The sequence below is a fragment of the Paroedura picta genome, chromosome 2 (assembly GCF_049243985.1).
Source record: "Paroedura picta isolate Pp20150507F chromosome 2, Ppicta_v3.0, whole genome shotgun sequence".
NCBI classification, from domain to species: domain Eukaryota; kingdom Metazoa; phylum Chordata; class Lepidosauria; order Squamata; family Gekkonidae; genus Paroedura; species Paroedura picta.
The window spans coordinates 7,324,045-7,341,566 of record NC_135370.1 but is presented as its reverse complement, the minus strand read 5'-3'; the positions used below and the strand labels follow the sequence as shown (position 1 = coordinate 7,341,566).

The 17,522-nt window shown below is 46.5% G+C and overlaps 1 long non-coding RNA gene across 2 annotated transcripts; it reads left to right on the top strand.

The window, feature by feature from the left end:
* Positions 1-2,545: 2,545 nt before the first annotated feature.
* Positions 2,546-15,110, top strand: LOC143828589 (uncharacterized). 2 transcript variants are annotated; one of them, XR_013227749.1, is made up of 4 exons: positions 2,546-2,809; positions 9,464-9,555; positions 11,391-11,472; positions 12,231-15,110. It is a non-coding gene; the product is annotated as an uncharacterized LOC143828589 (long non-coding RNA). The 2 variants fall into 2 exon arrangements; XR_013227754.1 differs by lacking the exon at positions 2,546-2,809 and having other exon boundaries at positions 9,457-9,555.
* The last annotated feature ends 2,412 nt before the right edge of the window (positions 15,111-17,522 follow it).

Genomic DNA, 17,522 nt, shown 5'->3' with positions numbered 1-17,522 from the left:
CACCCTGTGAGGGAGATGAGGCTGAGAGAGCCCTAATATGACTGAAGAAGAAGAGTTGGTTCTTATATGCTGCTTTTCTCTACCCGAAGGAGTATCAAAGCGGCTTACATTCACCTTCCCTTTCCTCTCCCCACAACAGACACCCTGTGAGGGAGATGAGGCTGAGAGTCCTGATATTACTGAAGAAAAACTTGCCCACTGAGTTTCATGAGCACCTCAAGATTTTTGAATAGAATCATAGAGCTTGGAAGGGGCCATACAGGCCATCTTGTCCCACTCCTGCTCAATGTAGGATCAGCCTAAAACATCCAAGAGAAGGATCTGTCCAGCCATTGCTTGAAGACTGCCAGTGAGGGGGAGCTCCCTTCCTCTTTAGGCAGCCCATTCCACTGCTGAACAAGACTCATAGAACCCTATGGTGGGAAGGGGCCATCCAGGCCATATAGTCCCACCCCTGTTCAATGCACGATCAGCCTAAAGCATCCATGAGAAGCATTTGTCCAGCTGCTGCTTGAAGACTGCCAGTGAGGGGGAGGGGGGCTCACTTCCTCAGGCAGCCCATTCCACTGCTGAACTATTCTGACTGAAAAAAAATTCCTGATACCATTTCCTGGTATCATTCTACACAGTTTAAACCTATTACTGTAGGTCCTCTCCTCTGCTGCCAACAAGAACCATTCCCAGCCCTCTACATGACAACCTTTCAAATACTTAAAGAGGGCTATCATGTCCCCTCTCAGCCTCCTTTTCTCCAGGCTGAACATCCCCAAGTCCCTCAGCCTTTCCTCCTAGAGCTTGGTCCCCAGGCCCCGGATCATCCTCCTTGCTCTCGTCTGCACCCTCTCAATTATTTCCACGTCCTTTTTGAAGTGAGGCCTCCAGAACTTCACACAGGACTCCAGGAGGGGTCTCACCAATGTGGTATATAGTGGGACTAGAACATCTTGTGGTTTTGATGCAATGCCTTTGTTGATACGGCCCAAGACAGCATTTGCCTTCTTCGTCGCCGCATCACCCTGTCTATTTAGCTTTTAAACTCTAAAGCTAACCATAACTTGAAGCTTTTGAGGTGGGTTATCAGGATGCCAGTTAGTCATTTTTGTTGTTTTGTAGACCCCACTGTTAATTCACAGATGGATGGTTTCTCTAGGAGAGATTGCTGGAAGAACAGTCCCAGAAGACTAGGCATAGTTACTTGGCAAGGAAACCAGGAGGAAACGGATCTTGTTAGCCCTGTAACTTTACCAAAAGTATACGGAAGCAAATATTTGCCTAGGCTTACCCTGGCATCCCAACTAACCATGCTGACCTTAGCTTGGCCAGTTCTCCTTGAGATAAGAAACCCCTAATTAGGCTGTTTCCAGGGGGACAGCGTGGCTGGTCTGCAACAGAAAAGCAAGATGGCAGCATTGACTCTGGAAAGATGAAGCCCTCACAGTATTGCTGGTCTTCCAGGCCATGGTGGGCCCTGCTGTGCAGCTCCAGAGTGAACATTCCTCATTTCTTAATGAAAGGCAGGAGGGAGAGAGGCCTTTCCAGTGCCTTCTAGGAGCATTGGGTGTCTCTGTTCAGAGACCCCTTTTTCAGCAGATGTTGTAATACTGCTGTTCCTCTAATTCACAGGTTCATGATCCAGCCTCTTCTGGGGGGGGTCTGCTAAGGAAGTAGCTATTTGCTTTCCTCTAAGCCAGGGATTGGGGCTACCTGAGAGCTCCCCAAAGGCTCCCTATCTCCTGCCTTAATGGACTCAGCCACAAGCTATTCCTGACATTGCCATGAAAGCAGGAAACCACCCACTTCCATTGACTTGAGGGTAATGTTCTACGTGGTTATCATGCCTAGGAAAGGGGGCGGAGCCTGGAACCTACCCCTGCCTCAAATTGCTCCCTTTCTCTCTCCCCCACCACCCCAGTCAGATATGTCAGGGAGGCATGGCCAGCTGACATCACTTCCAGCCCAGTTCTGGGGCTCCTCCAAATCCAGAAAATATTTCAGGGGCTCCTCCCCAGTCAAAAAGATGCTCTGAATTTTGTTTGTACCCAGGTAGGTAAGATGAGATATTCTAAAGGCAGTGCGATTCTTGTGGCTCTCTTGGCTTAGGAGAACCAAACCTGGGATTGAGATCCTCAGAGCTTCTCCGCTGTGGGGAATTAAGGTGAGATGCATTGCCCACTCATGCAAGCAAGAAAGATGTCTGCCCTGAGGTTGCTTATCTGTTTTGCCTCCCCCCTGAGAAGGTCCGCATTCCCTCCCCTTCTAAATCGTTGCATATGTGAGTTTTTCAGCAACAGAAGAGTCTTTTGAACTGAGGGGCTTCTTAAGAGTGGAAGGATTTTGGGAAATCCGAATGGCTCTTTTCTAGTTTTGTATCGCAGCGACCTGGAAGAGCCGGGTCAGATCAGGACGGAAGCAGCATGGCAAGAAGGATTTCCTACCACCTCATCTCGCCCCGTTTGCAGCTTCTCCGCCGCTCCGTTCTACCAGCTCTCCCAAAAGCGAGCCAATTGTTGTTTGTCTTACAGTATGCCTTTTATGTTGCAGAACTCCTGCTTTGGCAGAAATCTTGACATTCCTGTTGGTGGCTTTCTGTCTGGGTGTCTCCAGCCTTTAGCCTGAGTCATTGGTCTGCGTTCCCTGCGATGCCGTCTGGGGCTGCACCACCTCTGTTTGTTTACTGGACAGGCTGGTTCCCGAGGGGCTGTCGGTAGCCTGACTCCCAAGGTGCAGTGAGGGCAATCCAAGTGGGGGTGGCCCATGCAGCATTCTGAAGGGAAGCCACACGAAAGGCAATGTACACAGTACTAAAGAGGTACTATATGGATTTTTTTTCAGACCGGCCTAGCCAGGGGTTGCCTTTAGAGCAGCTCCTGGTTTCTGTGTTGTCCGGTGGCTTGAGATGATGCCTGATGCCAACTATATCCAGCAGCACCCAGGGGAGTAGGAATGACACACTGGTCGGGTTTTACCCAGTACATGGGCACGCCGTCCAGCGCTCACTGTACTTTTCAGCTGCCCTACACTTTCGGCTTCTAGTTAAAATGCAAAGGAAGTCACCAGGCAAAATGTGAACACAGTTTTATCTTTAATGTCAGTAAAAATACTGAACGGTCTAAATCAACTGACACATTTACCAAGACAAGAGGTGCTCTTTGGGCTTGGAAGAGGTTGTGTATGCCCCAGGAAGAAGGGGCTAAGCTTTGACATGTCCAGTAATTTTAACAAAAATATCTATGAACCCTATTAGCAAGATCTACCAATTCATTTGTGGTCCTTACTTCTTAGAGGGGTTAGCTAGCTTCTAAGTGTTAGTACCATGAAAGGAAATGATCTTATATTGTCTTGTATATTTTCAGATGAATGCAAAAAGCAACAACAGGATATTAAAGCTGAATTTCCCGCTGTACAAATATAAAAGGGCAGTGCTATCTTTAAAGATGAGCAATTCACACCGAAACCTGAACAAAGGCAAAGTAACAATCCTCAGTGAAAGACAAACTATTCCACTGTTCCATTTTGTGTTCTCCTTTTTCTCTTTTATTTCATTCTCCCCTAGAATAACATCCAAATAGAATAGTCATTTTCACTTGCACTTTCATCAGTGGCAACAAGGTGCTAAGTAAAATAAATGGCATAATACAGGTCAAAAACAAAACTTCAATGACACTAATATTCCTAATTCCTTGAAATGCATAAAACTCACGACTTCCTCTCCAGACTTTGCATTCATTTTTCACAGGGAGCTCCTCCACCAGGCCTTTGGTTGAGGTTAACCAAAACTAAATAAAATCTACTGGGCCCTGAACCTCCCTCCCTTGAACTCATGTGATAGATTGGAACAACCATGGGCCTGTCAGATAGTTCACTATGTTGAATGCTATTTTCTCTGTTTATTGTTGTTATTACTATTACCTTTCATACATTATAATCAGTGAGTTTGATTTTGTTGTTGATGTTGTTGCTGTTATGTTCTGTGTGAACTGCCCTGAGCCCTAGGGAAAGGCGATATACAAATGAAATAAATAAATAAATAAATAAATAAATAAATAAATAAATAAATAAATAGATAAGCAAGTCAAAACCAAACTAAATGGCATTTTGCCTAGCAGATGAAGGACATGCATTTCATAGACTTATAGAACCATATGGTTGGAAGATGCCATAGAGGCCATCTAGTCCCAACCCTGCTCAAGGCAGGATCAGCCTAAAGCATTGAGGATATGTCAGAAGGCATATTTGGGTTCTATAGGCTTAGGGTGGAGGGGACAGCTAGGGGCACAGCGGGGTTGGGTGATACCTTGAGACTTTGGGGTGGAGCCAAAATGAGGCAGGAATGGGGCAGGGAGGCATCTCAGTGTGTAATGCTATGTGCCCCCCCCCCTCCAAAGCAGCCATTTTCTCCAGAGGAACTGATCTCATTAGTTTGGAGATGACCTGTAATTATGAGGCTCCCCAGGTCCCACCTGGGGACTGGCATCCCTAGGCACAGCAACAGTGAATCTGTGGGGGCCCTTCTGGGAGAAGCATGATGGGAAGGAGTCAGGTTGATGAAATCATCATGTTATTGCAGACCTGGACTGTGTCAGTGGTTGACAAAAGCAGACTTGAGAATTTACTTTTACAGTTTTAGCAAAGCTCTCATTGTTACATCCTTGAGAGAGATAATTCTGAATTGCTGGATGTCTGCCCAGAAACAAATCCTGCAGTGTGAAGTCACTGATTTGCAGCATTTCTATGGGAAAGTTCATTCTAAGCTCAGAAATGTTTACATCGTAGAATTAAAGGAGATGAATTAAGTGGTTTTGGTGAGTCTCACATAAAGGGGCCTATCTAAGATAGCCCCCTCTGAATGTCTCAAATATGGGTTGCCTGAGATTATCTTATTCAGGGGTCCCCAACCTTTATGAACCAGTGGACATATTTGGGCAAAGCAACAAAATGGCTGCCACAAAATGGCTGCTGCATTTCCTTTAGCCTGATAGTGAAGATCCTTATGCTGGGGTGGCAGCTGCTATCAATGTCATGTTTTTTGAAAGTTTGCCTAATGAAGCAAATCTCTGGTGGCTAATCAGAAGCCTTGCTGGACAAAAGCCCAACCTAGCCCCTTCCGCTTTATAAAAACACTTGGTGCATGCCAGACAAGTAATCTTCCAGGCACCACTGTGTATACTCTTTGTGTCCAGTCAGACTCTTTGTGTCTGGTGTATGTCTCTACCAAGCATCTCAGAGGAAACCACTCCAAATAAGCTTGGGAGCCCAGATGTGAGCCACATCAACCCACTCCCAGTCACCCTCTGGGAAATCTTTCCAGACCACAAAATATTGCAGATTGCCCCAGCAAAGGTGAGAGACTAGGATGTCTTTTACTCAAGCCCACCCTGGGGTGATGGGAGGGAGGATTTTCATGGGGCAGCCGAATGTCCCCTGAAATGCTTGGTAGAGACATACACCAAATCTCACTTCCCCTCAGACAGGTTCCAGAAAGTACTACTTGTCAGCCAGTTCCTTAGAAGTGTCTCTTGCTGTGGTCAGGGAAGCAATTCATTTGAGGCAGGACTGTTGGAATCGGGCAGCCCAGGCATTCAGGTCAGCAGCTCTGTCCACCAGCAGCTCCCAGAAGAGAAAGGGGCATGCTCCTAATCCATACACCACCTTGAAAGGCAACATTCCAGTGCTAGCATGGACAGCATTATTGTATGCAAACTTTAAAAAAGGGAGTAGATCAGTCAAATCATTCTGCTGGAAGGACATGTAGCGGCACAAATACTGTTCCAGGATTTGTTTCACCTGTTCTTTCTGGGTGATAACCAGAGGACAACCCTTGCTCTGCCCCTGACAGCTTCAGAAACTACTGTCAAAAGTTGGCAACAAATTGAGTGCCCTGATCTGAAACAACTTTGGTGGGCAACCCATGTAGCCTGAAGATGTCCTGGATAAACAATGTGGTCAGACATTGCGCCATGGGTGGTGGAGAAATACAAGAGACAAAATGTACTTGTTTGGAGAACAAATCCACCTCCAACCAAATGAATGTTTTCTCATGGCTAGGGGCTAAGTCAGTGGTGAAATTCATGGAAATTACAGTCCACAGGGCAGGGGATGTTCCAAACAGTTGTAGAATTCCCCAGGGCTTGCCCCCAGCCCATTTGGCCATGATGCATGTGGGGCAGCCTTGAATATAAGCCTCAATGTCTTTTCTCATGGCCAGGCACTGGGACAGATGCAAGGCTTTTATGATGTTAAAATGGCCCCACTGCCCAACTATCATGACACAATTGCAACACCTGCTTTCAGGCAACCATGGGGACATGCAGGTAGTCCTCCTTATAGAAACACACACATACCAGTCAGTCAGATCAGCACATATGGATTGAAATTCAGCATCCCCCTCCAAATCCTGTTGGAGCCAGTCAGGAGTCTCATTTGCTATGTTTGTCCACTGTGCTTGACTGTGGTTGATCACAGCCAATCTCAGTGGTTGGGGGGAGAGCATGGTGTCCACTATTGGGACAAGGCATCCACCAGGAAGTTTTGCTTGCCTGGGAAATCTTTCAACATGAATGCAATGAGGGAAAAGAATGGAACTTCTTGGCAGTCAGCTTTCATGGCTGTTTAAGAGCCTGGGGGTTCTTATGGCTTGTCCGAACCTCAAAGGGCAGCACCCCCCTCCAGCCAGTGCTGCCAAGTCATTAATGCCAGCTTTATTGCCACTGCTTCTTCTCCCCAAATTGCCCAGTTACTCTCAGTGTTATTAAACTTTTTTTACAGGTAGGCACAGGGGTGCAGGCACCCCTTTGGGTCCTTTTGTAGCAACATTGACCCCATATCCACATCACTAGAATCTATTTGGACAATAAACTGCTCTGCAGGGTTGGTGTGCCTGAATATGGCTTCCAACTTGAACCACCTCTTCAGCTCCTCAAAGGCCTGCTAGTACTCACTAGTTCATTGCAGCTTTGCCCAGATTTCTGCGCACCATCACCAGTCCCTTTCATCTTTAGCAAGTCCATCAAAGGGCAACTTGAGCTAAATTAGTCAGGAAATCTTTATAGAAATTTGCAAAACCAAATAAACTCTGTAGTTGCCATCTCATGGGGGGGGGGCATCCCACCACATCCTGGACCTTGTGATACCCAAGGAAGTCCAGCTCAGATTCACACTTCAACAGTTCAGGGAAAAGATGGTTCTCCTTTAAGCACTGTAGCACTTTCAGCACCAACTGCACATGATCCCCCACCATCTCAGAATAGATCAAAACGTCATCAAAATAAAGCAGTACCCTTTGAAGATGAGTTCATGCAAGACCTCATTAATCAAGTTTATAAATACTACCAACATCCCACTGAGGATGAACGGCATGACCAAGTACTCAAGCTACCCCAGAGAGGTGTTGAAAGATGTCTTCCACTCATCCCTATTTTAAACAAACACAGTAATATGCTTCCCTCAGATGCAGTTTCATGAAAATTCTCCCCTGCCCCAAATATCAAAGCAGGTCTTTTATAAGGGAGAGAGGATAAGCATTCATGGCCAGAATTGTATTCAGCCCCCAGTAGACAGTACAAAACCAGAGTCCCACCTTTTTCTTTACAAATAGGACCAGCCATGCCATTCTGGAGGTGGCTGGTCATGAAACCCCTAGCCAGATTCTTATCAATCAGAATCAGTATTTTTGTCAGATGGCTATCTAGTCTCTGCTTTAAAATGCCCAAAGAAGGAGAAACCACTGCCTCCCAAGGAAGCCAGTTCCACTGAGGAATTGTTCTAACTCTCTACACCCATTCAGTACCATGGGAGTGTTGACATTCATGGTGATTTCTGCTGGCTGACCATGGGCTGAAGGGCCTGAAGATGCAATTTCTCCCCCAGCACACTTCCAGGGCCACCCATTCCTGCCACTGTGCTGTAGTGTCAGCCATTGTAGTGTCAGCTGTAACTTAGCATGTCATCAATAGGCTGCATCCCCTGAACATTTCAGTTACATAATCAACACATCTCCAAGTAGCACCACTGTCAACTTGGTTGCAATCCTAAATAGTTTATGGATTGGCTTTAGGAGTCTGCCCACAGTGCTGCTGTTCAACTTTGGACATTGATTCCTCTCCCATGTGATGGATTCACCCACCTCACTGCTGTCTTGCTTCCTTTAGTGAGAGGGTGAAAATATACAGATTGATTCCCTGGGCCATTTATCTGCAAGGTTCCCCTGCCGAGCATCTTAGAAATGGCAATCATCCCCCCTCTTTTAACAGGAGATAAGAACTAAACTGTTCTTTGCCTTTTAGTGCAGTTTTATCCTGACAATCCATTCGCATGATGTAATTTAGAAAAGATCCCCATAATCTTGCTCTGGAAGTCTGGATTCAGAGGCTGAATGAAAACACACGTACACAGAAACCTGCAGACTGCTTTTGTGCTGTGCTATTGTGAGCTATTTCTGTGAATGGGTGGGAAGAAGGGATTGTGACGGTGCTTGGCTCTTGTGGCTCTTTCATGCATGCCCAGAGAAATGCCAATCACCACTTTGGGGACAGGAGGCAACTTTCCTCCAGGCCAGATTGGCCAGGGATTCTGGTGTTTGGGGGGGAGCATCATCTGGGCATGAAATGGGGGCCACTGTGGGCAGGTAGTTGTGAGATCCTGCGTTCTCAAGGGGGTTGAACTAAATGTCCCTGGAGGTCCCTTCCAACTCTATGATTCTACCCCTTTGAACGAAGGTCTAGTGGTTAAGAGTGGCAGTTTCTAATCTGGAGAGCCAGGTTTGATTTCCCACTCTTCCTCAACATGCAGCCAGCTAGGTGATCTTGGGAAGGGATTGTAAGCCTCTTTGAGACTTCTTCTGGTAGAGAAAAGCCACGTATAAAAACCAACCCTTCTTCTTATCATCCACATAGAATAGGGAATGTTGAGACCTGACATGAGTTGTAGGTGTAAGATGTAACACTGTGCACATAGGAACAAAAAAATCCATCTTTAAATATATGCTGGTGGAGAAGGAAAGAGCTGCAACTCAATGGAAACGTTGAGGATCATCCTTGTAACTGTACCTCAAAAATGATATTGCAGAACTGGGAAACATACCAGAGAGGGCAACTAAAATTATTAAAATGCTACAGTGCCCTTTTCTATGACAAAAGGCTACAGAGACTGAGGCCCATTCTGCACAAGGTTCAATGTGGCAAATTGGTTTCAGAAAGAAAAAATGGAATTTTGTAGTAGAATTCAATTGCGTTTCAATCGTTTCCCACAGGTTTCCAGTCTCAGCAAAAATCGCTAGAAAGGAAGCAATTTTTTCCGTGTTTTGTCCCGCCCCTGGCCCTCAATCAAGCGAGCAGCCAATGGGCAGTTGTTACCATGCTCCAGAAAAGCCCCTTTGTCTTTAAGAACAGTTAAAAAAAAAAAAGAAAAACACACGTTGCAACGAATGTGCCTTGATTCCTTGATTCCTTGCTTCCTCCTAACGTAGAGACCCATCTAGCTGGCAGCTGGCGTGTGAGCTGCCGATTCATCGTTGAAGGGAACTTGCAAACGGGGCTTTGTTGTGCTTGGTGACTTGAGGTGAGTTTTAAAGCAGCTCTGTGGAGGGACTGCAGCCAGAGAAGCCTCGCTGGGTGAATGAAGGCTTACCGGTTCGTTGCTCTCTGCTTGCTCCGAGAAAAAAAAAATAGCGATCGCTTTGCCGGAAGTTCAGAGGAGAGAGCCAGGGGGAGGGACTTTGCTGAAACCGCAACAATGTTAACACACAGGTCTTTTTTGCTAGTGTTGCAGATTGCTTGCAAGAGAGTAGCGCTTTTTGGGGGGTGAATCCACTTTTTGGGATTTCCCTAGAAGCGCTCCAATGAATCTCTTTTAGCGGGACTGTTTCAGGAGTGTGGCAGATTGTGTACGACGTCGTGCATAACTGCATATTAGTAGCGATTACAATTTGCCACACTCCTGCAACATTGAACTTCTGCGGAATGGGAGTGAGAATTCTTAGTTGAGGAAAAAGACACCCAAGATTATAAGATTATGCATGCAGAAAGTGGATAAAGAGAACTTTCTCTTCCTTTCCCATCATGCTAAGGAGCACCCAATGAAGATAATAGGAAACAGATTCAGGAGGAACAGAAGAGAATGTTTCTTTACTCACCGCCTTTGCCATGGCTGGATTTATGTGGGAATTAGACAAATCCTTGGAGTGCAAGTCTGGCTCACACGGTGTCTTAGGAAGCTGGTGTTTGTGCATGGGTCACACACATGATAGATGACTTTGGCAAAGGTCTTCTCAACCCTCAACAGCAGGAGGGAGCTCGCAAGTTTCAGAGATTCTTCTTGCTGCATACCTTCCTTATGTCCTAAGGATGTGTCCTGGCATGAGCTAGCCCCTAGCATCTCTCTCTCTCTCTCTCTCTCTCTCTCTCTCTCACTCACTCACTTGGGAGGGCCGAGAGAGAGAAAGGGAGAAACTACAGGAGAAAAGGCCAAGCAGAGGCTTTCCAGGGGAAGCAAAAGTTACAGTGGATGAGCAATAGGGTTGTGAGTGTCCTGCATAGTGCAGGGGGTTGGACTAGATGCCCCAGGAGGGCCCTTCCAACTCTATGATTCTAGGATCCTCGCTCAGTGGCCCTGATCGAGTGCCGTCAAGATGCAGCCAACTTGTAGTGACCCCAGCAAGGGGTATTCAAAGCAAGTGAGAAGCAAAGATGATTGGCTATAGCCTTCCTCTACAGAGCCTTCCTTGGAGGTCTCCCATCCAAGCACTGACCCTGCTCAGCTTCTGAGATTGAGCTAGACCATACTGCCTTCCTTGCTGAGGCCCAGTGTGAATGGGTTACCTAAAAGAAAGGTCCTCATGAAGTTATTCAACCAAGGAGTTTCTTTTTAGCTCTTTTCTAGCCTGGTCCTAGCCAGATGACTGTATGATTCGTTTCATTTTAGCCTGCTCCATATCCTTTATGCCAGTGGTTCTCAACCTGGTGATCAGGACCCCTTTGGGGGTCGAACGACCCTTTCACAGGGGTCACAGCAGGGCAAGCAGCTGGGCTGGGGGAGTGCCATCCGCATAATAGCCTTGCGGGGTAGATCGAGATAGAGTCTGTCTGGAGCAGCGGGAAAGAGTGGGATCAGCATGGTGGGACAAGAGGCAGAACTGAACTGAGAAACCTCAGAAAAAAAACCCAATTTATATACAATCCTGAACAATGAATCTTCACACCATTGGTCAGTTTCGGTTTAATTTATGTGAAAGAACGCTTGCATAATGTTATGGTTGGGGGTCACCACAACATGAGGAACTGTATTAAAGGGTTACAGCATTAGGAAGGTTGAGAACCACTGCTTTATGCCCTTTTTAACTGGCCTTGCTTGTTCGGTTGACTTGTTCTTGATGGTCTTTGTTGGTTTTCTTTTAGGATTGTCATCATGAGGTGCCTTGGGAGGAGGGCACACAAAAGAATGAAACAGTTCACAGATGGCTTCATCTTTCAGGCACAGGTAAATGCGCAGTCTCTAATGCAGAGTTCTTTTGTCGTCTGCCTTTGACACCGTTGTTGTTTTCAGGGCTGAGAAGGACATTCGAAATACTTCCTCTTGTTTAAACGTGCAGTACTCAGGACTGCATCCCCAGGCTGGTGCTAAGAGAGATTCGCTCTCGCCTCCTTTTAGCAGGAAAAGGAATTGTTGGGGAAAGCGTATAAAAAAAAAAAACTGCTGGATAAATGCCTCTTCTGTGACTGCTCAGTTTGGCAGAGTCATGTCTCTTTCAGAAATAGCATCTGTTCCTCGCCTTAACAAATGTTGGCATGAAAGTTAGTACACAAATCTTTTTTAATTCAAACCATATTGTTACACTGTTCTCTTTGTGTATTTTAGGCATTTAAAAATCAGTTTGCATATTTTTTTAAAAAAAACAACCCTTTCTAAACAAAACGTTTAATTCTAAGTCAGCAAAACAATGCTCATTGGGAGGTCCAGATTTTCAAATCGAAACATCTCCTCCCACTGAAGACATCTGATCATGATGGGAAGGCCTCAAATGGGAACCGGGGGTGGGAACTGCGAGGGAGGGGGTTGCTTTTCCCCAAGGACTTCAAATTTACCAATAGAAAAAAGGGACATTCTGGGGAACTGGAATGAAATACGTTCTCTTGTAGAATTAGAAGAGAGCTGAGAAGCTCCCCCACCCTTTCTTCATATATCTTGGTCTCCAAACCCCTCACCATCTTTGTTGCCCTCCTCTGGACATGCTCCAGGTTGTCTACATCCCTCTTCAACCGGTGGCCAAAACTGAACACAGGACTCCAAGTGAGGCTGAACCAGAGCAGACTAAAGCGGTACCATCACCTCCCGTGATCTGGACACAATACTCCGTTTGATACAGCCCAAAACCCCCTTTGTCACACTGCTGGCTCATGTTGAATGTATGTCTATAATCAATGTGCTGAACTGTGTGTTATATTGATCAGATGCTGTTGGCCTTGATCTCCAAATATGCCGCCAGGCCCATTAAACCTTAGGAGGCTGTTTCTGTCCAAAGATTATGTTTGCAAATTGCAAATTTTTATTTTCCCTACCTCTCAGATAGAAAACCTGAAGGTATGCGTTAAGACACCACAGGGTGCTGTACATCACAGCTATGATTGGATTCAGGGCTTTGTTTGCAGGAGACGAGCTAGCCCACCCGAATGTCGGAACAGGCAGCGCCTGGTGAGTGCGAGAGAGAAGGGGGCCGCGTGGGGAAAGCCGATCTGATCAGAACAACGTGGAGTCTCTGCTTCTTCCCCTCCATGTCTCCCCCTCAGATGCTTCTGGCACATTTGTCTTGGAAGTTTTGTAACTCCCGGTGTCTGATCCAGAATCACGTCATACTCTGCCAACGTCTAAGACTCCGGCTATTTGCCAGCACCAGTGTCACATTAGCACCAGTGTCACATTAGCTGTGCTAGCTGGTGTCCACTGGCCATTCTGCAGAGAGGACATAAGTGACCCAAATACCCCCCCCTCGACTGCCCTGACAGCCACCAACCACAGAGCAGTGAGCCACAGAAGGCCCCATGAGTGGCTCCCAACATGAATACGGATTCATTGGTGTGATCTATTCTCCCTATTTACATCTCATATAAGAATGACAGCTAGCAACTGGTGCCAACATAGTGTTGTTGAGGAATTATTGTTTTGACCACCATCCATATGTGTATTTTGGGGGTTTGATATATGTAATTTATATAATTTATCATGTTTTATGGGGTTTCATGATGTCTTACTGCTGTTTTATAGGATATGAACTGCCACGAGCCAGCACGCTGGGAGTGGTAGTATATAAATGTAATTAATAAATAATAAATAAATAAATATTATGGTCAAGAGCCCCTGGCCAATGCACCCACAGCCCCTGGATGTCAGACCGCCATGGCCCACACCCAAAAGACCCGGAGGGAGGGAATAGAGAGGTGTTCTTGCTCAGCTCCACATGGGCTTCCTGTCCATAACTTTGTCCTATCGCAGGTGTTAACTTGAAATTCCTGTTCAGGAAGTTTTGGCCCAGTAGGCCTGGGAGTCTGAATTCAGGTTCCTGTGGAATTCTGCAGACAGGCATTTTTTTCCACAGTTCTCAGTACTTTACAGTTTTCAGCTGTGAACAGCAATGTGTGTGGCTTTATGCCCAGGATAAATCCCAGAACAAGCTGAAGACCAATTGCAACAATTATTCTTTAGGATGCTCTGAGCTGTCTCACACGGCGCCTTTAGACGGCAGGGGTCAGAAGGCTTAATCGAGTCCTGTGCTGGACTCTGTAATATCAGCTGGCCACACCCTGTAAGCTTTGATGCCCTTCAGTTTTGAATCCAGTGAAATCTGCTTTCCTCTTCATTGCCAAAGCTCTGAGTAAGATGCTGTGCAACTTAAACTCTCCTCCCCCCCCAAAAAAAAAAATCACTTGGGTAGAATCGGAATTATAGAGTGATCGGATTATTTTTAAAAAGAAATGTCCTCATTAATATTGGCAGGAAGATACAGAGTTTCACTCTGAGCACGCAAACCTCAGTATTTCTCAGACTGAGGACTGTACTTTGGGTAGATTACATGCTTCAAAGGTGCTGTGAGTCAGTGCTGACTGTGTTGCTTTAATTCGGTCAAAAGAGACTTCAATCTCCACTTGACACGTGAATCTGCACGGCCGCCACCGTCCCGTGACTGAATCCGACTGCCTACAGAAGGATCCCTTTCAGAAACAGTCTGATACGGTCTGCCTCTCAAGCAGGCGTGCTCCAGGAAAGAGGTGGAATGGCTCGTGACGGGCCATGAGCTGCTGTAGAAGATAGCCATGGCAATCCAGGAAAGATGCCCAAGATGGCAGCTGCTTACCCCATGTCTATAACGACAGCCCTCAACTAGGGATGCCAGCCTCCAGGTGGGACCTGGGGATCCCCTGGAATTATAGTTCATCCCCAGACTCAAGAGATCAGTTCCCCTGTAGAAAATCACTGCTTTGGAGGGGGGACTCCATAACATTATACGCCACTGAGGTCCCTCCCCGCCCCAAATCCAGCATGCTCCCAGAGCCACTCCCAAAGTCTCCAGCTGTTTTCCAACATAGAACTGACAGCCCTGCCTTCTATGATGGTGAAGGTTTCCGTCCCTAGCAGCATTTGCTTGCAGAAAGATCAATGAAAACAGAGAGCTGCCCACCCACGGAGAAATGGCTGACATCGGCCTATTCAGACGAACGTTCTGACACCAGGCAATAAGATCTGCACAAATCCCGTAATCGCAAAATTTGGATCTAAGGAACGAATGGTTGTGAAAATGGATGCAATCCATTCCACCTGGTATTCATAACCTGGTCAACACCAGGGAGAGGCTGCAGGATTTGACTTGCCACAAATAGTATCGAAGATGGCTAATGGAATGTGAGCATTGTACTTTCCAGGGAGATGTGATGGAGCTCTTTGAGCTTTCCCAGCTGGGTTTGAGGGGACTGAAAATTTAGATGATAGTATTTAGTGGGGTTGTTTAGTGTGTATGACTGTTGTTTCAAGTTTGTTACATATTTTATATTATATGATCTATGCTTCCTACGTGTAATTCTGCCACGCGACAGATACATCAATAAATTTTCTTTTTTGTACCTTGACTGGCCCTGGGGATCTCCTGGAATTATAGCTCATCTCCAGACTCAACAGATCAATTCTCTTGGAGAAAATGACTGCTTTGGAGGGTGGACTCCACAGCGTTATACTCTGTTGAAGTCCTTCCCTTACCCAAATCTTACATACTCCTGGCTCCACCCCCAAAGTTGCCAGGGGAAGACTCTGCCTCTTAACATTCCTGGATCATCACAGGAGAGGCAGCTATAAAATGGCACCAGTTTGCTTGCTTGGGAACTGAGCTACTAGAAGGCCAGAAATGTGGTCAGGTGGAAATTAGTGGTTTAATGTTTAGATTTAGATTGGCTAACATGCATTAAGTTTCCTCTCAGCCTTGCAACCAGCCTGGTATAGTGACTAAACACAGTGGGCTCTAATTCGGAGAACCCTGTTTGATTCCTGGCTCCTCCTCCCCATGAGGCAGGCTGGGTGACCTTGGACCAGTCCCAGTTCTCTCAGGACTCTCTCAGCCCCACCTGCTTGCCTTGTAAAGGGGGGGTGAGGAAGGGAAGAAATTGCCAGTTGCTTTGAGACCCCTTAAGGTAGAGAAAAGTGGGGTATCTAAACCTGCTTGTCTTCTTTTGTATTAAGCATATTTAAAAGGCATCGTACTCCCTTTGTGATGGCCCTTCTGCCTTCTGATTGGGATTCAAGGGCTCAGGAACTGCTATTTCTAAGCATAAATAATGAAGGGGACTGACTCTTGAAAATTTATGCCTTGAAAGAGTCTGTTGTTTGTCTCTAAGGGGCTCACAGACACTTGGGGCCATTCCGCACTGATTCTTTGTAGCAGGAGTGTGGCAAATTGAAATCGCTACTAATGTGCAGTTATGCACAACGTCGTTGACAATCTGCCACACTCCTGAAACCGATCCGCACAAAGTGCTTTGTTGTAGCGCTTTCAGGGAAATCCCAAAAAGTGGATTCACCCTGCGGAAAGCGCTACACTCTTGCAACCATTCTGCAACACTAGCGGGAAAGTTCTGTGCGTTACCATTGTTGCGGTTTCTGCAAAGTCCCTCCCCCTGGCTCTCTCCTCTGATCTTCCGGTGAAGCAATCGCTTTTTTTTTTCTCGGAGCGAGCGGAGATCAACGGACCGGCGAGCCTTCATTTACCCAGTGAGGCTTCCCCGGCTGCAGTCCAGAGCTGTTTTAAGTCACCAAGCACCAAGCACCAAGCACCACACAGCCCCGTTTGCTGGTTTATTTTCCCTTTATTTTTCACTCTATTTTCGGCCAAAAATCGCACCCGTGCGGGGGGGGGGTTTCACTCGGGGGGAGCGTGACAACGATGAAACGGCAGCTCAAACATCACCTGCTAGCTAGATTGGTCTCTCTGTTGCAACGAATCAATGCAGATTCGTTGCAACGTGTGTTTTTTTTTAAACCTTCCTTAAAGGGAAAGGGGCTTTTCGGGGGCATGATAACGGCCGCCCATTGGCTGCTCGTTTGATTGACGGCCAGGGGCGGGACACAGCTTGGCAATATTGCTTACTGGCTAGCAATTTTTGCCGAGACCGGAAACCTGTGGGAAACGATAGAAACGCAACTGGATTCCACTACAAAGGCAGGTATGCATAACAACGAATTCCACTATTTAAAATGGCGTTTTTTCGTTCCAAAATCAATTTGCTACATAGCTCCTGGTGTGGGATGGCCCTCGTATTTGTTCCCTTAAAACAGCATAGTGGTTTCTGGTTCGTGTATCCACTTAGGTGCCCTCGACTGAGTATGGCTTAGAAAGATGCTCCTGTTTTATCTGTTTTAACAGGAGAAAGATGCTCCTGTTTTATTTTATTTATGCATTCCATGTTATTTGCTGCATAGTCGCATCTTTCCTAGGTATTCCTGTGGCATGCATCTGATGCAGCTTGCTTTTGCAGCATGCTGTGCAATGGTGCTTTTGCAGCAGGAGCACTTCAGAGCCCGTGTCCTCCCTACCCCAAATAGTTTCATTCCCTGACCTGAACAGGTTCAATATCAAGAAAGCAGATGCAAAACTTACAATGATCCATTTGGCTGGCTGCCTTTGTTCTTGTTGTTGTTAGTTGCGAAGTTGTGTCCGACCCATCGCGACCCCAGAGACAATGATCCTCCAGGCCTTCCTGTCCTCTACCATTCCCCGGAGTCCAATTAAGCTCGCACCGACTGTTTCAGTGACTCCATCCAGCCACCTCATTCTCTGTTGTCCCCTTCTTCTTTTGCCCTCGATCGCTCCCAGCATTAGGCTCTTCTCCAGGGAGTCCTTCCTTCTCATGAGGTGATCCTTATATAGGACCACTTAACCTTTTTCTGAAATTAATCCATTCAGGATCTGGCCTTCTAAGGAGCAGTCAGGGCTGATCTCCTCTTGGACTGACCGGTTTGTTTGCCTTGCAGTCCAAGGGACTCGCAAGAGT